The following is a 24,431-nucleotide window of genomic DNA, read 5'->3' as shown; positions in this document are numbered from 1 at the left end:
AATAGCAGATTAAAACAACAATGAAATGTCATCATATACCTAAAATTCAAAGCACCAAAATATCAAATACTGGCGATGTTATAAGGTGACAGGAATGCTCACTCATTTCTGGTGAGTGTAAAACGGTACAGCCACTTTGGAAAACAATTTTGGCAGAATTTTATAGATCTAAATGTATTCTTACATGTGACTCAATGATTGTACTTTATGGAATCTTCTCAAATGAGGTGAAATATGTCCACACAAAAACTTGCACATGGAGGCTTTATTCATAGCTGTCAAAACCTGAAAGTGACTAAGATGTCTTTCAATGGGTGACTAGATAAACAAACTGTGATACATCCATACAATGGAGTATGACTCAACACTAAAAACAAAAATAACTATCAAGCCACAAAAAGACAATAAGGGATTTTAAATGCATATTGCTAAGAGAAACTGGCTAAATAGGAAAAGTCTGCATACTATATGATTCTAACTACATGGTATTCTGGAAAAGGCAAAACTATGGAGACAGTAAAAAAAAAAAAAAAAAATCAGTGGTTGCCAAGGGTTAGAATGAAAGGACAGGATCAAAAGGTGAAACACACTAAAGTTCAGAGCAGTGAACTATTCTGTATAACATTGTAATGGTGAATAAAGGTCATGATACAATCGTCAAAACCAATAGAATGTTCAGCACAAAGTAAACCCTCATGTTAAATATGGGTTTTAGTTAATAATGTATTGATATTAGCTCATTAAACTTTACAAATATATTCAAGTAATATATGATGTTAATAATAGCGGAAACTAGAGGAAAGGTGAGGTGATTTATGGTAAAGTTCTACTTTCTGCTCAATTTTTCTGTAAATTTAAAACCCTCAAAAAATAAGTCTATTGAGGAGCATCTGGGTGGCTCAGTGGTTGAGGGACTGCCTTTGGCTCAGGTCATGATCCCAGGGTCCTAGGATTGAGTCCCACATTAGGCTCCCTGTGAGGAGCCTGCTTCTTCCTCTATGTCTCTGCCTTTTTCTCTGTGTCTTTCATGAATAAATAAATAAAATCTTAAAAAAAATAAAGTCTATTGAAAAATATTATTTGTATCAATTTTACTACACTGCTTGTGCTTTCATAAATGAATTTTTTAGATTTCTGACACATTTCTCCTTGAATGAGATCAAGATTTTATACATTTTGAATTTTTGTTTTTACACGTTAGTTAAAAAGAGTATACAGTTTCAAGTATACAAGGGAAGTTGAAAATAATTTTAATGCATATATTTATATAACCACATTAGTAATTATATTAGGACTAGAGACTCTTAAAATAAATCTGGGATATTAGAAGAAAATTTCCCAGAGCTGAAGAAATACATAATTCTGTATACTTATAAGGCCTGTCAAGTACTAAGAAGTAAGCATAAAAAATGACCCACAAAGACACATATCATGGTAAAAATTTTGAAGTATAAGGAAAAATGGAGAATATGAAAAGCTTTTAGAAGAAAAATTGCCTACAAAGGAATGAAAATAATAGTGTCAACTTTCTCATTACCAAAACTCGATTATGCAGAAAATGTTTTAAGAAAATTTGAAAAATAATAATAATTAATAATAGCATGTTTTATCAGACAGGTGATGTTGAATACAGCCATACTAACTCAAACAATATGATGCTGATGGGAGGGAAACTGATTTGGAATTTAGAATTCTATATCCAAACCAAACAAATATTAAAAATGAAAGAACAAATGTGAAAATATGAGTACTCAAGGCTTACCTCTATGCATGCTCTCTAGAAAATTATTATAAAATAAAATTTATGTGTCAAAAACCTTAAAACTGTCAGATTCATCAACATATTATAATATGTATTGATATTAGTGAAATTAAAATTTTCCCAATGAAATATGCAATACATATCATCCATATAATTTATAATTATTATACCAATGTCTAATAATAGTTAATATTGACTGCTTACTCTTTGATGTGTTATGCCTTTAAACATATTTTATTCAGTGCTCATAATTCTCTGAGATAGACAGTATTTTATATCTCTCTTATAGATGAGTAATTTGAGGTTTGTTGTGAGGTTTGTTTGTAGTCTCATGCTAGTGTCTTCTTAATCAATGTATTATAATAAGATTATTTATAAGAAATGGGAAAGTATTAAGAAACCACAATATCGAGATCCCTGGGTGGCGCAATGGTTTGGCGCCTGCCTTTGGCCCAGGGTACGATCCTGGAGACCCAGGATCGAATCCCACATCGGGCTCCCGGTGCATGGAGCCTGCTTCTCCCTCTGCCTATGTCTCTGCCTCTCTCTCTCTCTCTCTCTCTCTGTGACTATCATAAATAAATAAAAAATTAAAAAAAAATAAAAATATTAAAAAAAAGAAACCACAATATCATATAAATGGATAACATCCTATTAATAACAATCATAGGGGATGATGATATCCGAGAATGTTTAAAGAAATTCTAGCGATGACATTAGGAATGGCTCCAGATGTTTAAAAATAATTATTAATTTACATAATTTATATTAATTATATAAATTTATTGCTAAATAAAGCAAGATAGTAAAAACAATAGCTTATTTAAAATTTTATGGCAATACAAAATACTATCTATTAATTCATAATATATTTCATCTATATTTAGATAGGCAGGAGACAAAAATCTAAAACAATGAACATTTATGTGAAAATAATACACTTAAATGAGGAAGCTAAACTAAAATATATATATTTGAAATAGGTAACATTTTTTGGTTGCTTAATATGTTTTAAATGCTTCTACTTTTCTGAGAAAGTAAAAGTAACACTTTATAGCACATCTGAAAACAAGTTTGAGAACTCAGCTCAAATATCCTGCCAAATGCCTAATTTTTTATCCTCCAATTTCTGGTGTAGTTCTTATACCTTTTATTTCATTCTACCTCTTCCTGCCACCTCCTCATTACACCATCACTTACCTCTATCCCCTCCCTCCAGGTGACAATCCAGCAATCTGGTTAGAATTTGCAAATATATGTCAGAAGAATGTTACTCTCTGAGTAATTGCTAACTTCACCTAAGAAAGGTCTTGTCATTTTTAGATGTAAAAGGAAGAAATATTCACAAAAAGGAGGGGGAAACAATAGTACACCTAAAGGCAGGATTAACAGATAATCCTATCACATCAACAATTTCATCTCTCTTATGATATTTTTGGCTTCTTCTCCAGAACCCACTTCTCCACAAATTCTCTAAGCTCAAATGTTTAGGTAATAGTTCTTTGTTCTTATATGCATCAGTGAGGAGTTCTAAAACTTTAGGGTACTTTATTTTTTAGGGTACTTTAAAATTACAAAATATATCCATTGAAAGAAAATGAACTTATTTAGGCACTTTTGTAGAATCTGAACTAAAATATCTAGCTCAAGTATTCTGCATGTTTAACAATCTCTCTGAGGGCTCTTAAGAAGATGGTCTTCTGGCTGTATTTTGCTCCATAGTTTCACTAGGAATTTCTAGCTATCTTTTAGTCAAGTCTTCTAATGATTAATTATTCTTTTAACAGTTAAAATGTTAAGGGGCTTAGCTTGGTATTCAATGGCATCTGTATTTAATATCAGAAAATTAATCGTTCAATTGTTCATTCAGTCATTCATCAATCCTTCCATTCAATAAACAAACAAGTATTAAGATCTTATTATGTACTATGCATTATTGTTGACTCTGGAAATATAGCCATGGGTAAGGCAAGGCTCTTGACCTTAAAGAATTCCGTAGTAGATTGTACTATTTTTTCTAGATATCCACTGCTCCAATCTATGAAACATCTCTTCAGTGTTCTCCCTGTAGGATGAATATACCCTCCCTCTCCCATTTGCATCAGGGCCAATAGACCATAGAATTGTCTCTGTCCAAGGAGAAGAAGGAATAAGTGATACATCACATTCAACCACAATCACATTCAAGTTTTCAGAGCCATTGGACGGGTTTGACACTGCTTATTCTACTGCTTATTCCACTGCTGCCACAAAACCAGTATATCCTAGATACGCCTGTTCCTTCAGCCTGAATTCTAGAACATTAAGAAATAGAACCCACAGTAGAGGACACAGAACAGTAGTGAGAAATAAACCTTTGCTATATGAAGCCAGTGGAATTCTTAGTGATATCACTTAAGATTTTATTTATTTGAAAAAGTGAGAGAGCACAATCAGGGGAGCCCCTGATGTGGAGTTCCATCCCAGAACCTTGGGATCATGACCTGAGCCAAAGGCAGACACTTAACTGACTAAACCACCCAGGTGTCCCAGTGATACCATGTTTAGTTTAGTTGTTGTTGTTTTTTCCCCTAACACAAAAATTTATTTCTCATAGTTCCAGATACTCAGAGTCCAATAACAGGGCACCAACATGATTGCATTATTTGGTGAGGGCCCTTTTTCTGGTTTATACCTGGTGCCTTCTCCTTGTGTGTTCACGAGTAGAAGGATGATATAAGTATTTGAAAAATAATGTCCCAGGAATGTTGAGTAATGGATTGCTTTCAAATTGCAGGTAGGAAGTATTGGGAGCCCTCTTAAGTGGTATGCTACAAAGTCCTATCTTTGTACCTTTTCCCTTCAGCATTTTTATTAACATCTTTGATAAAGTCATTTTGGATGTTGATGCCATGCATCAGCCAGAACGGGAAGAAATATTTAACGCCTGATGAGCGTTGCTTTTCAGACAAGCTGAATAAAGAGGAAAGGAATATCTATCTGCTTACCAAAGCAAAACAAAATGCAAGCATATAATTACACATGTTCATACACATACATACACACAGATAAACATACTCTACACAGACTGCATTGTCATTTTATTTATCTAAAAATATAAAATCATAATAAAAATGCCCAAACAGATGTAGTCCCTGGTAGAGGAAGGCAATCACATTACATAGCACACTGTCTGAACAAGGTAGGGTCTTGCCAGTTTCCAAAACGTCAATTTGTTTCATGATTTTGACATTTCATGCATGGAACTTCAGCTGACATTTTAGAAAATCTCAAATTATCAATCAATGTGTTTTCTTTTAAGGAAATACATAGGCGTCCTGAATCAAACAAACTCTCTATCAGCAAGGCCATACTTTTTCCAGAGGAAGAACTCATAGTTAGTGCCCAAATGACTCTGAAAAACATCTCTGCCTCCAGCTTTCTCAAGAAATCTCTTTTTTCTTACATTAGACCAATTAGACTGCAAGAATATAGGATGAGAATTGTGAAATAAACTAATATTAAGCCACGATAAAAATAACATCTGTATTTAGACATAAAACACAATAGGGGCACCTGGGTGGCACAGTTGGTTAAGAGTCTGACTCTTGGCTTTGGCTCAGGTTGTGATCTCAGGGTCTTGGGATCAGCCCCCTGTAGAGCTCTGTGCTCAACATGAAATCTGCTTGGGATTTTCTCTCCTTTCTTTTTCAGCCCCTCCCCCAACACATGCATGCTCTCATGCATGCTTTCTTTCTGAAATAAATAAATAAATAAAATCTTTGGGGGAAAAAAAAACAATAAAAATACAGGCTAGGTAGGAAGGGAGGGGTAACTTTGGTTTACCAAGTCAAAACTGTCACCTTAAAATATATGATTTTATTGTAGTGTGTGCTAGTTCACTATGCATTTTCCATTATTAAATATTTGTGCAGAATTGTACTTTAATTAGAGTTGTTACAAACCAAGTAATACAAAAGCCAAATAACATAAGAGGAATGTAAAGACACAGTTTGGAAAAAATAAATAATCATCTTCAAATACTCAATGGACTTACAGATGGTAAACAGAATTCTTTCATGTACAAAGACCGGGGAAAACTATAGGGAAGCAGAATTTTTTGAGAGAGAGAGAGAGAACACTAGTGTGTGCAGGGGAGGGGCGGAGTAAAAGGAAGAGAAAATCTTAAGCAGGCTCCATGCTCAGCACAGAGCCTGATGCAGGGCTCAACCTCACAAACCTGAGATCAAGATATGAGCCAAAATCAAGAGTCAGAAGCCCAACCAACTGAACCCAGGTGTCCCAGGGAAGCTGATTTTTAATCAATCCAAATGAGGAATGTTAAAAAGGAAACTACAGCCCAAAATGGCATCATTTATGCAGAGTCCCCAAATTGAGGTTTAATATTCAATCCAGCTGCTGTTTCAATGTCTCCCAGAAATTGAACCAGTCAGTCAGGAATTTTCTTCATTGGTGTCAATGAAGCAATCTACTATGTGGGCCCTCTTCATCCCCCAAAGGAAAATGAGGTCATCTGCTGGATAAGACCCCATTTTTCCCCCTAGTCAAAATCAACCTTGCCTGGAACAATCCTTTTCTTTTGGTAGTAAAGATGCCCCACCCTCCTTTCATTTGTACAATTCCCAGCTCCTCTCTACTTACCAGATAGGATGGTGCCTGATTCATGAATCCTTTAATAAAGCTAATTAGATCTTCAAATTTACTTGGCTGAATTTTATTTTTTTTAACAGGAAATTGACTAGAATTAGAACAATCTATTAATAGGTATAGACTGTGTCACAGAAAAAAACACAAAGTGGCTTGTTCAAATAAAGTTTAAAGAAGCATCTGCAAAATCTCTTTTGTAGAAGAGATTAAAATGACACAGCTATGTCACAAAACCATGACCAAATTGAGTCATAAGAAATAGATTATAAAACGTAGGTCTGAACTCCATAAAAAACCTCTTACATTACTATGCACTGGAAAAGTGCCCAGGAAGTAGATCCATATTAGCCACATTATAGGCAGCCCAGCCCATTGATGCCTTGTCCTAACTTGTAAGTACATGTGATATTAAATCTTATAGATAGATACAAGGTCATCTATGCCTGTGGTTCTCAACCATGGCTACCCATCAGAATCACCTGGGAGAGTTTAAAACTGATTAATGCCAAGTCTCCTCTACCTCCAGGTATTTTAATGTAAGTGCTTGGAGCAGGTCTTTAAAACATGATTTCTTTCAAAACTTCCAAGTGATTATACATGCATCCAAGGCTGAGTGCCATTGAAGTGATTTAAATTCATTATAGTGGGATTGAATGGCAGTAGTTCCCACTGAGTAGATTATATACAGTTTTCAGTATTTCTCAAAAAAAAAAGTTTTCATTTGTTCACATATTAAATAAACATGAGTTCTTTAGCTAGGACTAAGAATAAAAGCAAAGTTAAAGTAGCTCACTATCAACTGGATAACAGAAAGACAATTAACAAGACACACAAGTCAGTGTGAATATAAATAGCAGAGAAACATGAAATTCAAGGGGTAAAGGTGCAAAATGCACATTATAATCTGAAAGGACATACATCTTGACACGGTAATTTGGATTAGAAAAATCAGTAAAATATTAGTATAGAAGAGTGAACAGAGATCAGCTTGGAAAGAACTTCCAATATCCTGAAGCATTTGAGACTTACTTATTCTAGAACAAATGTGGTGATATTTGAGATAAGGAGAGGAGCTCACTCCTCCTGCTTTTTCCCACTCACATTTTTTTTCCCAAAACACAGACATACAGGAATGGTTTTTAATTATTTTTGGCATGCAGTAGGTACTCTTTAAACACTTTAGAACATCCAAATTTGAAATTCCCTTTAGTCCATGTCTCAAGGGAAAATACAATCCTGGTGTCTGTTTTCTCACAGGACCTGGAACTGAAGACTAATATTATAGGAAGGTATGTGATGGGTATCTAGAAACAGAAAACATGGAACTTTGGACAATCATGACCTCAGAACAGACTGATGAGCTGCTATGTTTCACAAAGGAAAAGAATCGAATTGACAGCTTATTAATAGAATTTAATTATTTTGGGGCACCTGGATGGCTCAGTGGTTGAGCTTCTGCCTTTGGCTCAGATGATGATCCCAGGGTTCTGGGATCAAGTCCCAAATCAGGCTTCCTCCAGGGAGCCTGCTTCTCCCTCTGTTTGTGTCTCTACCTCTCTCTGTGTCTCTCATGAATAATAAAATCCTTTTTAAAAAAGAATTAATTATTTTAAGAACTTAAGACATTAATGGTCTTGTCTAAGAATCAACTTGTACATGTGTTTTAATAATACTATTAAATATTAATTATATTATGGCTAGTGCTTATTTAGTGCTTCCTGAATACCATCCACTATTATATGGTTTCCTATTATGAACTGGTAAATAAAGAAAACTGTACATAGTAAATGAAGTTTAAAAAATAAATTATGTATTAGATTATTTCAATAGTTCTTGACTAGTAAGATACATTGAAATTATAGGAGGTAATACAGGAAGTATTAAGTAAAATATACATACATACTTCTGTTAATGGTAGCTTAAAAATAACCCTAGAAGTAGGCCACATGCTATGTTCAAACGAGGTCATGGTCTCAATTCAAGCTTCTGTAAAATAAGTATATTTTTAATCTTTGGCATCCCCTGTTTGTATGTGTGTGAGAGTGTGCACGTGGATAGCAGTGATTCGATAAGATTATGCAGACATATGGCAAGAAGCTGGGCTTCTTGGCATATTTTGGCAGAATGACTTTAGAGATTTTTGAGTTATAAGTGAGCAAAAAAAAAGAATACTTTTTAACTTTGTAAAACATTTGGATTTTCATAACTCTATATAATCCAAAATAACAGCAGTTATAAACTTTATACTTGGCAACTCTAACATTCTTATTTCAAACCAAAAGAAGCTTATGTTTTGAAGTCTATGGAAATGTAATCATCTGTAGTCTATTTTCAACACAGGCAGGAGAGGAGTTTAGTTTAAGACCACATTTAACTAAATAATTAAAATCTTTTCAGTTACTCTGATTTGTTTAGCAGTACAGCTAAATGAGATATGAGCTAATGATTTCTAAATTAATATACTCATTAATTTACTCTTCTGCTAGTTTAATGCTATCATCTCAGAAAATTTTTAGTTGAATGATGTTCTATAATGTTTTACAATTTTCAGTCGAGGTTTTGGTAGCCATAATAAGAAAATTATTAAATGATATGCTTCCTATTACACTGGTTTTAAAAAATACATGCTATGTTTTTTAAACCTTTTATATAAAAACCATAGTGCATAGTCTTTTTTAAAAGCCACATTGTTAATGGCTTCTGAAAAAGAAAAACAAAACAAAACAAAATATGAAATTGTTCTTTAATTGTGAAGATTCATTCTAAACACATTGAGATCACATATTTAATCTGTAGTTCCTGTGTCATATACAATGCATTGCACTTTTATACTGTTGGTAGGAACATTAATTAATGCAACCACTAATGGAAAGAAAACAGTATGGAGGTTCATCAAAAAATGAAAAATAGAACTCCCATATGATCTGACATTATTTGAAGAAAATGGAAATACTAATTCAAACAGATATATGTATCCCCATGGTCACTGCAGCATTATTATAATAGCCAAGACACAGAATCAACCTAACTTTCCATCAATGGATAAAGAAAATGTGACACACACACACACACACACACACACAATGGACTATCATTCAGCTATAAAAGAGAAGGAACAGGGATGGAACTTGAAGGAATTATGTTAAGTGAAATAAATGAAACAAAAAAACAAACTTAAGATCTCATTTTTATATGAACCAATCAAATAAACAAAAACTAAAGCTCACAGATATAAAACACAGATTGGTGATTTCCAGGAAGGTGAGAGATGGGTGAAATGGGTGAAGGGGGTCCAAAGGTAGAAACTTCAGTTATAAAGTAAGTCATGGCAATGTAATGTACAGCATGGTGACTACAGTTTTAACTACTATATTATATATTTGAAAGGTGCTAACGGAGCAGGTTTTAAAAATTCTCATCACAAGGGAAAAAAAGTTGTAGCTATGTGTGGTGATGGATGTTAAGTAGACTTACTGTGGTGATTATTTTGGAATATATACAGGTATAAAAAAAGCCATTAAAGGTCAAACCTTATCATCACAGGTGCAAAATAACTCCTCAAAAACTATTGTTAACATTGTTTTCAATTATAATTGTGCTTTGAAAAGTTTACTACACAGAAGTATTGACCTCACTATAACAGTCTGACTCACATATAGATGGTAATGATCACTTGTTTACTATTCCACAAAAACGAAACTGGAGAGATTTCTCTCAGTCACAACTACTACATGGTTACGAATGGAGAATTTTAAACAATTTCAGATAATATATGGATGTTTTATCTTCTTTTCCCTTGACCAATTTTTTTAAAATTTTTAAATTTAAATTCAATTTGCCAACATATAGTATAACACCCAGTGCTCATCCCATCAAGTGCCCTTGACCAATTTCAAAACCAATTTTTGTTTTTTACAAACCAAAAGTTTGTATCTATTTTTTCAAGAGTGTGTATTTGTACATGTCTGCATAAGTACATATAAATATATATACAGGTATATATATTCTGTTGAAATATTATACATGGTCATTCACTCTCATGCTCAAGATATTATTATTTAGTGGAAATTTATGAGTTTCTAAGAACTATGGCAGGTCTAAACCCAGTGATATTTGCTCAAAGCACAAGTATCAGATACGAGAAAAAAAGGCTCTCAGTTTCATTCTTACAACTTTGGGGTCAGATACTAAAAATAAAGGCTCTGAGTTTCCTTCTCACAACTAATACTCTAAATACTATAAAGTTACCACATGTTACTTTATAATAGCTTTCAATAAGCTATTGCATTTAATTTATCACAGAATTCGAAGTCTATCTAGCAGTCAGATTAATTTATGAGCTCTTTCCATGAATGACTTCATTTCACATAGAATTTGAAGTTTCTTAGTTGAAGCTGGAATAGTTTTTAAAATATTATTTGACATTTTAGTAATAAGGGTTAAAACTTTTTAACATAGGGTAGCTCTTCAGGTTCACTTTGTGTTAGGGGGAAAAAAAATCCCATCTCTGATTAAATTGACAGTTTTGAAGTTGAGGTTTTTGTAAGAGAGAATTGCTCTTTATGGCAACTCTGTGTTTAAAGCATTGGTGGTACACTAATTAGCCTCCTGTCCTGGCTATTGATGCAAAGAATACAAAATACGTGCTAGTATTCATGATGGTGCAATTTGAAGCTGATGAAGTCAATGCAAATGTCATGTATGGGATTTTTCAGGGAGAGCAGAGGGCTGGAATAGTGACAGAGTGTTCCTCTATGAAAGAAGTGTTTGTGCATGCTGCTAAAATGAACTACTTGTTGCTGTGCTCAGCTGGCCCAAATCCACAAATTTTAGACCTCACATGTTCTTAGCATCCCTTTGTTTGGTATACTACACTGTATTTTTAGCATTTACAGAGATTCCTGACATCCTTCGAACATCCCAAAACACAGTGATATTGTTATTTTTGTTATGAATCCACTCTAGCAGAGTTAAGTCAAATTCCATTACACTAAGGGCATGTGGATATATTGTAAATACTAACATGAAATCAAAATATATCTTTTGCTCTGATCACCTTTTTTTGGCAGAAATGCATTTTTGTGTTATTATGCACATTTAGCACATTTATCATTAGTCTCTTCTCTAGTTTTCTAAATATAACATGGCAATGCTTTATGCTTCACAACATGGTAAAATTTGAGAATTTTTAAAGTTTATTTTACTCAGAAACAGTTATCCAACAAGTCCTTATGCACCCTTATTCTAACTCCAAAGTAGAATCAAGCCATGATTTAATTAGAAATATGTATGTGTGTCTGTGTGTGTGTGTTTGCACACACACGTATCTGTATTTTTATAAAAAATATTATGGCCACGGACAACAACCTTCTTCCTTGTTTTACTACTATGTAAATGTATGATTATTAAAGTGAAAAGGATTTTACCAATTTTTAAATTACAAAAAAAAAGATCATCAGATACCAATCAAGGCTAGAAATGCATTTTAGAGATTAAACCAGACATAAGACATTTTTGAGAAGCTAACTTTAAGTTGGCTGTGATAAAATTTTCAAAGCAATAGAAATATTTTATCAGCTAAATATGGGTCAGTTACAAACTGTTAAGGAATTACTGAGCCAGACATAAATTTTGGGAATGTGTTAATCATTTAACTTTGTCATTCTGAATTAAGCATAATACTGGGGATCCCTGGGTGGCGCAGCGGTTTGGCGCCTGCCTTTGGCCCAGGGCGCGATCCTGGAGACCCGGGATCGAATCCCACATCGGGCTCCCGGTGCATGGAGCCTGCTTCTCCCTCTGCCTGTGTCTCTGCCTCTCTCTCTCTCACTGTGTGCCTATCATAAATAAAAAAAAAAAAAAAAAAAAAAAAAAAAAAAGCATAATACTGAATTACAGAAATACTTACATTTTTTAAAGGCCATGCATGATATTCTAAAGAAATTTTAATGGAATAGCTCCTCAGTAGGATAGCTCATTAATAGTTTATATTAAATAATCAGTAACTAATTACAAATATAAATATATGAAATGAGACATTTTCATTTAGAAAAAATACAAAAATTCCAAACTATTTAAATTACTGAATAACATTGTACTGTAATATTGTATAGTACAGTATTGAAATACTGTAATAAAAGATCCAAAATGTTTTTAAGTTAAACCAAATACTATAGAAATGAAGTGATGAATATTTGAAGCTACAAAATTGTGATTTAAATATTAAATCTGTGTAACTCTTTCTCTCAAGACATGCAAAACAGAAAACAAAATACACAGTGATTCTTAAACTCCCGTTTGTACTAAAATCACCTGGAAGGCGGGTTAAAAAACACATCACTGGGCCATACCTCCAAGTTCTTGATTCGTGTGTCTCGGTTAGGGCCTGAGAATTTATGTTTCTAACAAGCTTTCAAGTGATGTCAGTGCAGCTCATATGAACACTACACTTTCAAAACTCCTAGATTAAAAAAGGATAAAGAGATCCTGGCATGTAAGAATGGCTAAAAATGCAAAGCCAAATTAAATCTCCATTATTCTGAATAGGATTGTATTTTAGTTTTCTCTTGTTTGCTATACAAGTGTGAACCGAATAAGAGAAAAAGATTCAGTGGCTTTGTCCTTTCATCCAATTGTGGGAAGATTCAATAACATTATGGTTCTTATCAGATTTGAAAAAGTCAAACAAGTTTCATCAAGTGCAATAGACTAAAATCCTATCTCATTCAATGCTTATCTTCTAGACTTCTCTGCCTACGTCAGGATCAACTCTGGCCCTAGTAGCCCACATGGGGTAGGTGGTAGTTTCTACTTTCTCACTGCTTTCTTTTTTCTTTCAGGTTCTGCTCTCCTTCACTAGACCAGGATAGGAATAAGAGGAGTAGAAAAGAACAAGTGTCTCTTTTGGCTGCATCTTCTTTCCTCCCATATCTAGGTCATCACTGATGTTCTGTGTAACAGTGTGAAGGTTGGCTATCTCACTGTATACATGGGTAAACTTACAGACAGGAGATATGCAAAGAGGGTGATTCCTTTGTTTTGCCTTCTTCCAACCCTTCTGCTACCACCCCACAGTCTTTTGTTCGCTTGGCAGCCAGCAGATTTGGCAGGCTTCCTGATTGAGATACCAGCAATGGCAACATGTCTCAAATTTGATTTTCATGTACTATAAATACCACAGAAAACTTATGCATCCTTGCCACCTCGAGTGATGGTTATGCTTGCTGCTCCATTTTGTGCCTTCTTCCTGCCTAGCATTTTCACTTCAATTCCCTCCCCAACTCTTGCCTAAATAAGCATATGTAGCTGATAGTTTAAAGAACAGACCTTCAAATGGAGAAAGAAGGCAACCCTAAAACTCTGTGAGTAATTTTGTTGGAAACATTCTTACTTGGCTTAAAATGGAGGGCTCAGAAACTAGATTAGAATCAGGGTAGCACAGCCAATGTCGCTTCTCTTATTAAATGCTGAAGTGAGTATCTGGCCTCTAACTGCCTGTTGCTTGATGTTTCTCAGTCCCCAGTTTTGGATACCATTGTCAATTTTGGGCAACAACAGAAGCACAACTGAGCATTCTGTTACATTATTAAAAGAATAAAATACAAATTCAATCTTAGAATGATTCTGAGAACAAAATCATGGCATTTTAATTCAGTTTCCCAGAAAGTTTTGGGAGGCAAGATGGAGAATTTTACAATTAGTTTAAAATTAGTGATTGGAGGAAGACATGATGAAACTCAGGTAGAATCAAAAAGAAATCTCAAAGGAGGGGATGGTCTATTCTCATAATGACTACTTCAAAAACGTTTTTTCAGCAAAGCTATTTATGGGATACAAAGAAGCAAATGATTGTAGATAGACATTATTGGGGGACAGACTGGTGGTGACTGGTGTATGAAAATTTTTAGACAGAAATGCCTAGCTCTAGATAGAATTAATATCTATTTTTTTCTGGCTACCAGCCTGCTTCTGGTATTCTAGAACCCAAGTTCTTTCTGCTACAAGCTGCCAGTGAATCATAAGGCTATTTAACTCTTCATTTCATTTTCTGATAGGTGAAATGGGAATAAACCATTCCATGGCACTGGTGTGATAATTAGGAGAGATAACTTATACGAAGTGCCTGCGTAGTGTCAATATGAGCGCTATTAGCACTGTCTGGCAGGATCTACTAGAAGTCAATTAAGAACATAATTAAACTATTAGGCCTGAATTTTAAAATAATGAGAAAGTTTCACAGAGACTTAAAGGCCAGGAAAGTAGAATGCAAAATTAGTGCACATAAGAATCACCTGGAAGTGTGGTTCTAAGGCAGGTCTCTTCATGGTTAGGATGAAGCCAAAAAATTAGATTAAATCAAAAGCTATTCTAGTTTGTTTTTCAAATTGCACTTTGAAAAATGGAAGAGAGGAATTGATGTTGGTTAGTGGAACATACTGAGAGGATAGAATAAAAAGCATGGGACAGGACTGGAGATGAGTGGAACAGAAAATTTTAGCATTAGCCATATGTTAAAATTTAAAGCTTAATTACACCATCCCATGCACTTGTTATCCTATACATATACTTGGTATTTATAGTACATTATTTATAGTACTTAGAGATACTTTGATCCATGCACTTTTCTTCTACTGCCTGGTCTATTACGTGCAATAGTTAAGGCAGGTATTATAACTATTGGTATCAAATAGGTTAATCTGCTATAAATACTGCATCTTGTTTCTGTCACAGATTCTACTGAGATTGTGCTTTCAAGACCGTGAACCCAAGCATATTCTAGTAAGGTGGAAAAATTAAACTGAAAATATTTTCTATGTCCCAATCCCTTTCTTTTAAGACAAAGAGATTCATTAATTAGAGCTAAGCTAAGGAGTTTTGTTAAATAAATGTAACAAAAGTCATTTCTACCAATTGTGTAAAAGAATGATTATTGTTGTTGATTATTTTGAACTCATCCACTGTATTAGAGTTTGTTAAAAATATCCTATTAACACAATCAAGAAATCTCTAAAATAGTCTAAGAAATATTCTAATTATTAATATATTTCAAGAAATTTCAAGCAGAGTATTTGTTCCTCATTTATTTCAAGTGGAATATTTGCTCCTAATTTATTTCTGCCTCCAATCATAAAAAGAACAAGTGAATTCAGTAAAGTTTTAATTCATACAAATGGTAAATATATAGTGATTAAATTGCACCCTTGAGAAAGAATTCCAAGAGAGGATTTCCAAGTTTCTCTGTTATGTACTTTCCAGTTTAAAGTAATCTACATTCCTGACAAAATTATCATAAGAACTGGCATTTATTTAATGCTTATCTGGGATTAGTCAGATATTGTGAAGGGTCTGAAATTTCACCAGACTTGAAAGTAGCTAGTTAGCCTAGTAGAATTTTATGTTTACATACTGACAGAAGAACACAAGATCCCTGGATCAAAAGCACAGTTTATTATGTATGACGTGAAAGGCAACCAGAGCTATAACTTAGAGTGATTCACTATACCCCAATTCCCACAGGGAGACACCATGAGAACCTGTCACCACAAGAAAGGAAATCTGCCATTTTAAGATTCTGATCTTTATCAGAGTTTTTGGTGACCTTACTATCCTCCCTTTCAGAGAGAGTGAAATTTACTCAGTACCATAGGATGTAAGCAAAATTCCTCCATGGGAAACTAGGATGCCATCTTTAGGTTATTGCTCCATAATGTAAGCATATGTTGAAGTGAGGGGAAGAAGGCTTCATCTTCAATGCCCTAGGATGACTCCAAATTTCTCCAGAGGGATATACTATTTTTAATTTCCAATTTCACTTGCTTTTCAAGCATGCCCTTTGCTCAGAAGTCAAGAGATCACACAGAAACACAATGAATCCATGGAGATTCATATCATAATACTGTGCAGCCTAATTTTAATGCATGTTTTAATTTTAACTACTATGATGATCACTTTCCCCTCATTTTATAGGTAAAGAAAACAAGAAAAAATAAAATTTAAGTAGTTGTCACAAGATCATAGATTAAAACAGTCCTTCTTTCAAGCTTTGTTTCTCCGTGTTCTTTCAGCAGCATCAGCAGCTGTTATAGGCTGAATTTGTCCCCTCAAAATTCATGTTAAAGTTCCAACCCCCTCTGAGGTAAGGTTTCTAAAGAAGTGAAGGAGCTAAAATGAGGCTTTTAAGGTTGTACCTAATTCAGTCTGCTTTGTGTCCTTATAAAAAGAGGAGATAAGACACAGAGACAGCAGGGACGTATGTATACAGGAAGAAGGCCATGTGAGGACATATGAAGAAAAGTGGCCTTTTGCAAGTCAAAGAGAGAGGCCTCAGGAGAAGCCAACCCTGATAACACTTTGATCTTGGACTTTCAGCCTTCAGAACTGTGAGAAAATCCTGTTCTGTTCTCTAAACCACCCAGTCTGCAGTATTTCATTATGGCAAGCCTAGTAAAATAATCTACCATGCTGGCCTCAGACAGCTTATTCTCCATAAACAAATACTTGTGAAAATTTAAAGATGGAAGTGCTGTATGTGTCATTTAAGGAAAAGTGATGGGGCTCCTGGGTGGCTCAGTTGGTTAAGCATCTGGCTCATGATTTTGGCTCAGGTCATGATCTTAGAGTCATGGGATCGAGTCCCACATTGGGCTCCATGCTCAGCAGGGAGTCTGCTTGAGATTCTCTCCCTCCCTTTCCCTCAGCCCTTCCCCCACTTTCAGCCCCTCCCCACTCATGCACACACTCCCTAAGATAAAAAAAAAAAAGAAAAAGAAAAAGTGCATATATTCTGAAGTACTTCAGCAGGTAAACTCAAGCTGGTCATTATTTATGTTCAAGACTAGGTTCTCTGTTTTGATGTTCTAGAACATTAATATTATCAGAGCCTGGGTGTTTTAGTCTGGGGACCCTGACGTTAATAAATAATATAATGATAATAATAGGAAGTAATAGGAAGTAGAAAGATAAAAGACTATCAAGGAAAGTAGAGAAATGAGACTCTTTAGCCACCAGTGACTACAGTCTAGGCATTTTTCAACTACCTAAGACTTTCATTTGCTCATATAGCGCCTCTCTGAGAGTATGTACAGTAAATTCATAAAACCAAATGAGTCTTCTGCTAACTCCCCCAAAAAAGGCTGAAACAAGCTGTGGCTACATCACAGAATTAAACAGTGTTCATATCCCAAGACAATTAGATCATGATTTCTAGGTGGAACATGAACCCTGCTATATTCAAACTCTTCCCTGACCAACTAAAAATGTGCAACAAGCATAGAGACCACTAGGCTAGAATATTCCCAGCCACATCTTTCCCTTGTAAGTTCAGTGTTTCCCAAACATCACAGGCTCTTGCTTTTCCAGCATGTGGTGATATTCACATTGCCAGTCTGTGCCTCTGGTCAAGGGTGCACCTTGAAATATGATAAATCAAGGCCTAGATGTCTTTTACTAATCAGAGAATGTTCAGGATTTATTCTATTTTGAAAAGTCTATTGCAATTGTGGCAGGAAGATATACACGAACTGCAGTATGTCTCTCCCTTGTCTCTGATGATCTTCTCAAATCAGGTCTTGAGACAGAACAATGACATTGTCTTGAGAAAAGATTATAAAACCTAGTAAATACTGAGCTTTTAAATTAAATAAAAATATTCCTTATTGCTATAAAGGAGAAAGATATAGGAAGCTGAATCTTTGCTCCCAACCATATAATCCTCTGAACTGTGAAGAAAGAGGGCTGGAGAGTATGTGAGGATATAGAGTCAGAACAAAGTAGATATGATATTTAGATTATAATTTCTACCTGTATTTTTGTGTGTGGGGGGTTGTTGTTTTTAAGATCTAGTCTTTTGGAGTGAGGTGTTGTAATGGTGCAACTTTCTTGACATTTGGAGAAATGATTTTAAAGGAGACCAGTGCTGCAAATTCAAGATAAAGCCTCTCTCAGTCATCACAATGGCACTGTGTGTCCAAGCCTGAGACAGCAAACACAGAATTCCTCAGACTCCTGCACTTCCTCAGTAGTGCATGATGGACACCTACAATCCCACTTGCCCATGCCCAAAAGAGATACAGAAACTAGCCATGAGGGAGAACACAAGCAGAAAATTTTATAGGGGCTCTCACTGTCAGTTAGAGGGGATCTAACAGCAGAAGTGATGGAGGAACCATCCAAACAGGTTGATGAGGGCAGTGATAACAGTTCACTGTATATTTTGCTAGAGGATCCTGAAAACTCAACAAAGGGAAGAGTGGGCTGGATGAGAGGACTTTTTTATTGTTGTTTTTTAGAGATTTATTTATTTTAGAGAGAGAGCATGAGCAGGAGGGTCAGAGAAGAGGGAAAGACCCTTAAGCAGACTCCCTGCTGAGTATAGAGCATGACACAGGCCTGATCTCACAACCCCAAGATCATTACCTGAGCTGAAACCAAGAGTCAGAACCCCAACCAAGTGTGCCACCCGGGTGCCTTGAGGGAGAATTCTTTAAGCAAGGAATATCTGAGAAAAATTACAAAAGTCTGTTATTTAAAAGAGTTTAAATCAAGGTTTTTGTTTTGTTTCATTTTGTCTTATCAAAAAGAACACAGAGATCTTCTGGTTATGGAGGCATACAGAAGTCATAAAATGGTCTCCTTCAAATCCAAATTGGTATCTGAACAAAGTTGTCACAAATATCTATATCTATTTCAAGATTCTGGAAATTGGTCAAAGGCCAACAAATGAACAAAAACAGAAGCATTTTTAAATGATGTACCAATGGATTTCAGGTAAGAACAGTGAGAATCTGTGTCATTATTGCTAGGGCTTCTCCTGTACCCACTTCCCATCATTTCAGTCAGCATAGTATTTCTACAAGAGCAGTGCCAACTGTGAAAACTGGAAGTTTCCCTGGCAGAGGAAGCAAATGTAATTTGTTTCAGAAAATGGGAAGTCTAGCTCCAGCAATATTCCTAATAAAAATAGCAAACACACTTGGAAACACAGAAAGCCTATAGCTCTCTTAGCTTAAGGTAATAATCATGCCTGGAGTTAGTGGAAGTCCACTAGCCAATCAAAACTTTTAGCTGAGGGATCCTAGAAATTAAGAGCCATAGTAGAGTTAGATAAGCAATTCCATATTCTGAGCTCTATGGGTAGCACTATGTACATAAAGAGGAGACTCAAATGGCCCCAAGGTCTCCAAGAAACTACGGCAGAATAGAAAACTTAGCACTTGCTCATGGGAGACAGGAAAGAGCTGGGTGGAAAGATTTGAAAACTGCCTGACTTTGGAAATATTCTCTAATCTGGTACAAAGAGCTATTGTAAGAGAGTGGAAACCTTACTAGCTTTAGGTTTGAGCAGGCTCTTTCAACAACCATTGGTTGCCTACTAGACTAACTAGGAATTAGGGCTAAAAACATAAGATCAAATGAGCAGAGTCATCAGTGACCACACAACTTCAGAGAAGACAGAGTACACAGATCAAGTGCAGGAAAGTTACAGCATCAAGCAAAACAAAACAACAAAAATTAGCAATGGCAATAACACTTCTCTGTTAAAAAAAAAAAAAAGATAACTAGAATCCAGAAATGCTACAATAGATTGTACAAAAGGTACAGTTTCCCACAGCAAAGTAAGAGACATGTAAAGAAATAAAAGAGTGTAAACCTTACTCAAGAAAACTATTAATTTCTAGAAACTATTCCTGATGGGCACAGGTATTAGATTTTATAGACAATGATTTCAAAACAGCTATTAGACCTATGTTCAAAGAATCAAAGAAAACTATCCTTAAATAATTATAAAAAACATGAAAATGTTTTAGTGAAAAGGTAATATCAATAAACAACAGAAATCCTACAAATATGCCAAACGGAAATTCTAGTGTGAACAGTAAAAACAATAAAAAAATTAGATATGCTTAACAGGAGGTTTAAGATGACAGAATAACAAATCAATGAACATGAATACAGATCAATAGAATGTGCATAATCTGAAGAACAGAAAGAAAAGATGAAAGAAAATACACAGAAGCTTAGAGACCCAGAGGACATCAGGCACACCAACATAGATAAATTGGGAGTCAGAAGAGAGTGACAAGGGGGACTGGAAGAAAAAAAGAAGGATGATGACGCACAACTTGTCGAATTTGGTTTTAAAAATGATGACAAAGAAGTTCAAAACCAAAGAGATGCACACCCAGATACAGAATAAACAGGCTTTCAAAAGCCAAAAACAAAGGAAAAAATCTTGAAGGAAGCAATGGAAAAAAAAATTTGCCTTGTAGAGAGCAGCACCAGTAAGATTAATTCTGAGTTCTCATCAAAACAACTGGGGGTTAAAAGGCCAAAGAATGGCATGTTGAGAATACACACACACATACACACACACATGCATACACATGCACACACACACACCCCTTCAAAAAAAAAGTGAAATAAAGTAATTCCTGGATAAACAAAAGCTGTGATAAAATCATTACTGGTATATCTGTCATTCCACATATAGTAAAGGAAACTGTCAGACTGAAAGGAAATTACACGAGATATTGACACAAATACACAGAAAGAAATCAAGAGTAGAGGAAATGACAAATATGTGGCAAATTAAATTATTTTAAAAATATGCCTCTTTTCCTCTTTGAATTTCTTTAAAAGACACATGATTATATAAGGCCATAATTACAACACTGCATTTTTCAGATCAAATACGAAGATGTGACATATATAAATTATAGCACAAAAGGGTTGGGACAGGGTTCTATTAGTGCAGAGTTGTTGTAATTAACTAGGATTGACGGTATTAATCACTGGAAGGCAAATTCCCATAGGTCCCTCACATCTCCATATATTTTGTCAGCAGAGACAATATATATTTCTGGCTTTGGTTTGGACTATCTTTTTAAGGATATCTGTATAATGAACAGCCTTGCAAGATAGAGATAGTGTCTTCCCACTGGAGCAAAATACAGGTGAGCTTACAGTCCTATATAGAAGATCTAAGTAAGCTAACCTCAGAGTTTCCTTCCTGTAAAGGAATTCACTGTGTTTGCAAGTGCCACTCGACCTTTTTCAGTTAGTCCTGTGGGAAATAGGCTTCAAAGAACTAGTTCTGGAATGCCCATCCTTCTGCTTCCATTTATTGCTGTGAGTAATAAAGTCCTGTGCTTCTTCCCTAAGAGTCATATATACTCTGTCAGCTTCCATGATACTCTTGCAGGCTATTTGTTATTGAAAGTAAGGCAAAATATCAAAATTTCTACAGCTCTTGAAATTAACTTGAAATAGACCTGTGATAGGGGATCCCTGGGTGACTCGGTGGTATAGTGCCTGCCTTCCGCCCAGGGTGTGATTCTGGAGTCCCAGGATCCAGTCCCGAGATGGAGTCCAGCATCGGGCTCCCTGCATGGAGCCTGCTTATCCCTCTGCCTGTGTGTCTGCCTCTCTGGGTGTGTGTTTCTCATGAATGAATAAATAAATTTTTTTAAAAAATGAAATAGACTGTGATAAAGTAAAATGCATAAAAACCCTATAAATATATTGTTAGACAATCACCAAGGAAATGAAAATGGGCACTAAAACAATCATTAACACAAAATAATGGGAGTAAAAAGGAACAGAGGAAGAAAGAAAGATATGAGAAATATAAAAAGAAAACAAAATTGTAGTCAGAAACTCAAATATACTGAGAATTATATTAAATGAATTTTAGCTAATAATTCAATCAAAATGCAAGATGAAAAATCACAATTCAATGAATGCTGCCTACAAGAAATACATACATACCAAAAACACCAATAGGTTGAATGTAAAAAGACAGATAAAGATATACATGCCAAATAGTAATGGCAGAAGAATGGGAGTAGCTATATTGACATCAAATACAATAGAAGTTAAGGCAAGAAATATTACAAGAGACAGAAATATTTAATAATAATGAAAGGGCACATATATCCATAAGAGATAAGAATTATAATTAAAAATTCATTCTAGCATAAGTGACTCAAAATACATGAAGCAAACATCAACAACACTGAAAGAATATATGGAAAATTCATAATACCACATTCTCAATGATTACTAAAACAACTATATAAAAAATTACCATGAATATAGAATACTTGAATAATACTATGAACCAGCTTGATCTGCCATTTATAGAACACAGCACACACAAAAAGAATAATACATATTCTTCTCAAGTGCACATGAAATATTCTCCAGGATATGACATTTGCTATGTTATAAAAAAGACTCAAAAGGGTTGAAATAATTGAAATTATATCCTCCTCCAAACATAATAGGATTAAATTGGAAATAAACAGAGTTGGGAAATCTTCAAATATTTGGAATTAATCAGCACAATATAAATAAGCCTACAGTTGAAATAAAAATACTCAAAGAAATTAGAAAATAACTGAATCAAAAAAAAAACAATATAGGTTGTAGGTATTGGTAACTTTAAGTGTCTCTATTTAAAAAGAAAGATCTTTATTCAATGTAAATAACAGAGAAAATTTTCAAGAGAAAGGAAAAAGAAATGAATTAAAGCAGAAGTGAAATAGTAGATATCTGAGAAGAATTCAGAAAAATTAATAAATGAAATCAATGAAACCAAAAATTAATTTAAAAAACAGAAATTTGACTGATCATTCATTAAGTAAGATAAAATAGAGAAAGCAGAAAGTATCAAAATCAGAAATTTAAAAAGCCATTATTTATGGCCCTAGAGAAACTTAAAGCATTGTAAGGGAATATTATTAACAATTTTTATGCCAGTAAATCAGGCAATTTAAATAAAATTAACAAATTAATACAAAGACAGCAGTTAACAAAACTGACTCAGTATAAAGAGATAATCTGACTAAACTTATTATAGATAAGAAATTAAATCAATAATAATTTTTAATTTTTAATTTTAAAAATCTCTTATGAAGAAAGTTTCAGGCTCTATGAATTCACTGATAAGTTTTATCAAGTATTTAAAGAAGAAATACTGCCAATCTTAATCTCTTTTAGAAAGAGAGAAAGGGGAAACACTGTCCAATTCTTTCAATGAAGGCTATATAACCTAGATTCCAAAACAAAACAAAGCACAAGAAAACTATAGAAATTCCATTAACATGAATACAAAGATTACTGACAAAACATCAGCAAGCTAAATCCCACAACACATATGAAGTATTATGTACCAGGACAAATTGGAATTTTTCCAGGAATGCAAGGTTTGTTCAACAACTGATAACAGTTTAATATATTTATTAATAGAATAGAGGACAAAAACATATCATATCATAGAATAAAAGCATCAGGCAAGACCCAATACCAATTAATGTTAAAAACTCACAATAAACTATAAGTAAAGGGCAATATATTTATCTAATGAAAGCATTTATGAAAAACAATCTCTATTATTGTACTTAGTGGTAAATGACTATTTTCCCCCTAAGATTAGGAACAAGGCAAGAATGTTTGCTTTTATTACTCCTGTTCAAATACTGTATTGGAGAGTCTAGCCAGATAATTAAAACAATAAAAACAACTAAAAGGCATCCACATTGGAAAAAAAAAAAAAAAAGTAAAACTGCCTTTATTTGCAGACCACATAATCCTGTATGTAGAAAATTTTAAGGAGCCTACAGAAAGACTACTAAATCTAAGAACCATATTCAACAAAGTAGCAGGATACCACTACTATTAAAAAAAAAAAGGATAAGCTACAGACTGGGAGAGGATATTTACAAATCCCATGTCTAAAATAATTTTATTCAGAATGTGTAAAGAACACTTAAAACTCAATACTAAGAAGAAAAACCAGCTTTGAAAGAAAAAAAAACGATATGAATAAACATTTCATCAGAGAAGATATGTGAACAGATAGCAAACATATCCTTAAGGAAATGAAAATTAAAACAACAGTGAGGTATCACTCTGTACTACTAGAACGGTGATTGTCAGTAAAAGTTATGATATCAAGTATTTGCACAAACGTGGAGGAAACTGTTACAGGAATGTGAGAAACAAATTACTGTTAATGGAAATA

The 24,431-nt window shown here is 34.3% G+C and overlaps 1 long non-coding RNA gene across 5 annotated transcripts in view; it reads left to right on the top strand.

Moving 5' to 3' along the window:
* LOC140608337 (uncharacterized) overlaps positions 1–24,431 on the top strand; it is a 102,164-nt gene that overhangs the window by 54,531 nt on the left and 23,202 nt on the right. For 2 of the 5 annotated variants that reach the window (XR_012010352.1, XR_012010348.1), the window contains 2 exons: positions 13,249–13,376; positions 15,140–15,315. The exons of 1 other annotated variant lie outside the window; for it this stretch is intronic. This is a non-coding gene — a long non-coding RNA (uncharacterized lncRNA). Of the gene's footprint in view, positions 1–13,152; positions 13,203–13,248; positions 13,377–15,139; positions 15,316–24,431 lie in introns of those variants that run through there. 2 more of the 5 variants (XR_012010353.1, XR_012010350.1) reach the window with 1 other exon arrangement.

The sequence above is a fragment of the Canis lupus genome, chromosome 17, assembly GCF_048164855.1.
Source record: "Canis lupus baileyi chromosome 17, mCanLup2.hap1, whole genome shotgun sequence".
Lineage (NCBI taxonomy): Eukaryota > Metazoa > Chordata > Mammalia > Carnivora > Canidae > Canis > Canis lupus.
This window is presented reverse-complemented; position numbering and strand designations above follow the sequence as displayed.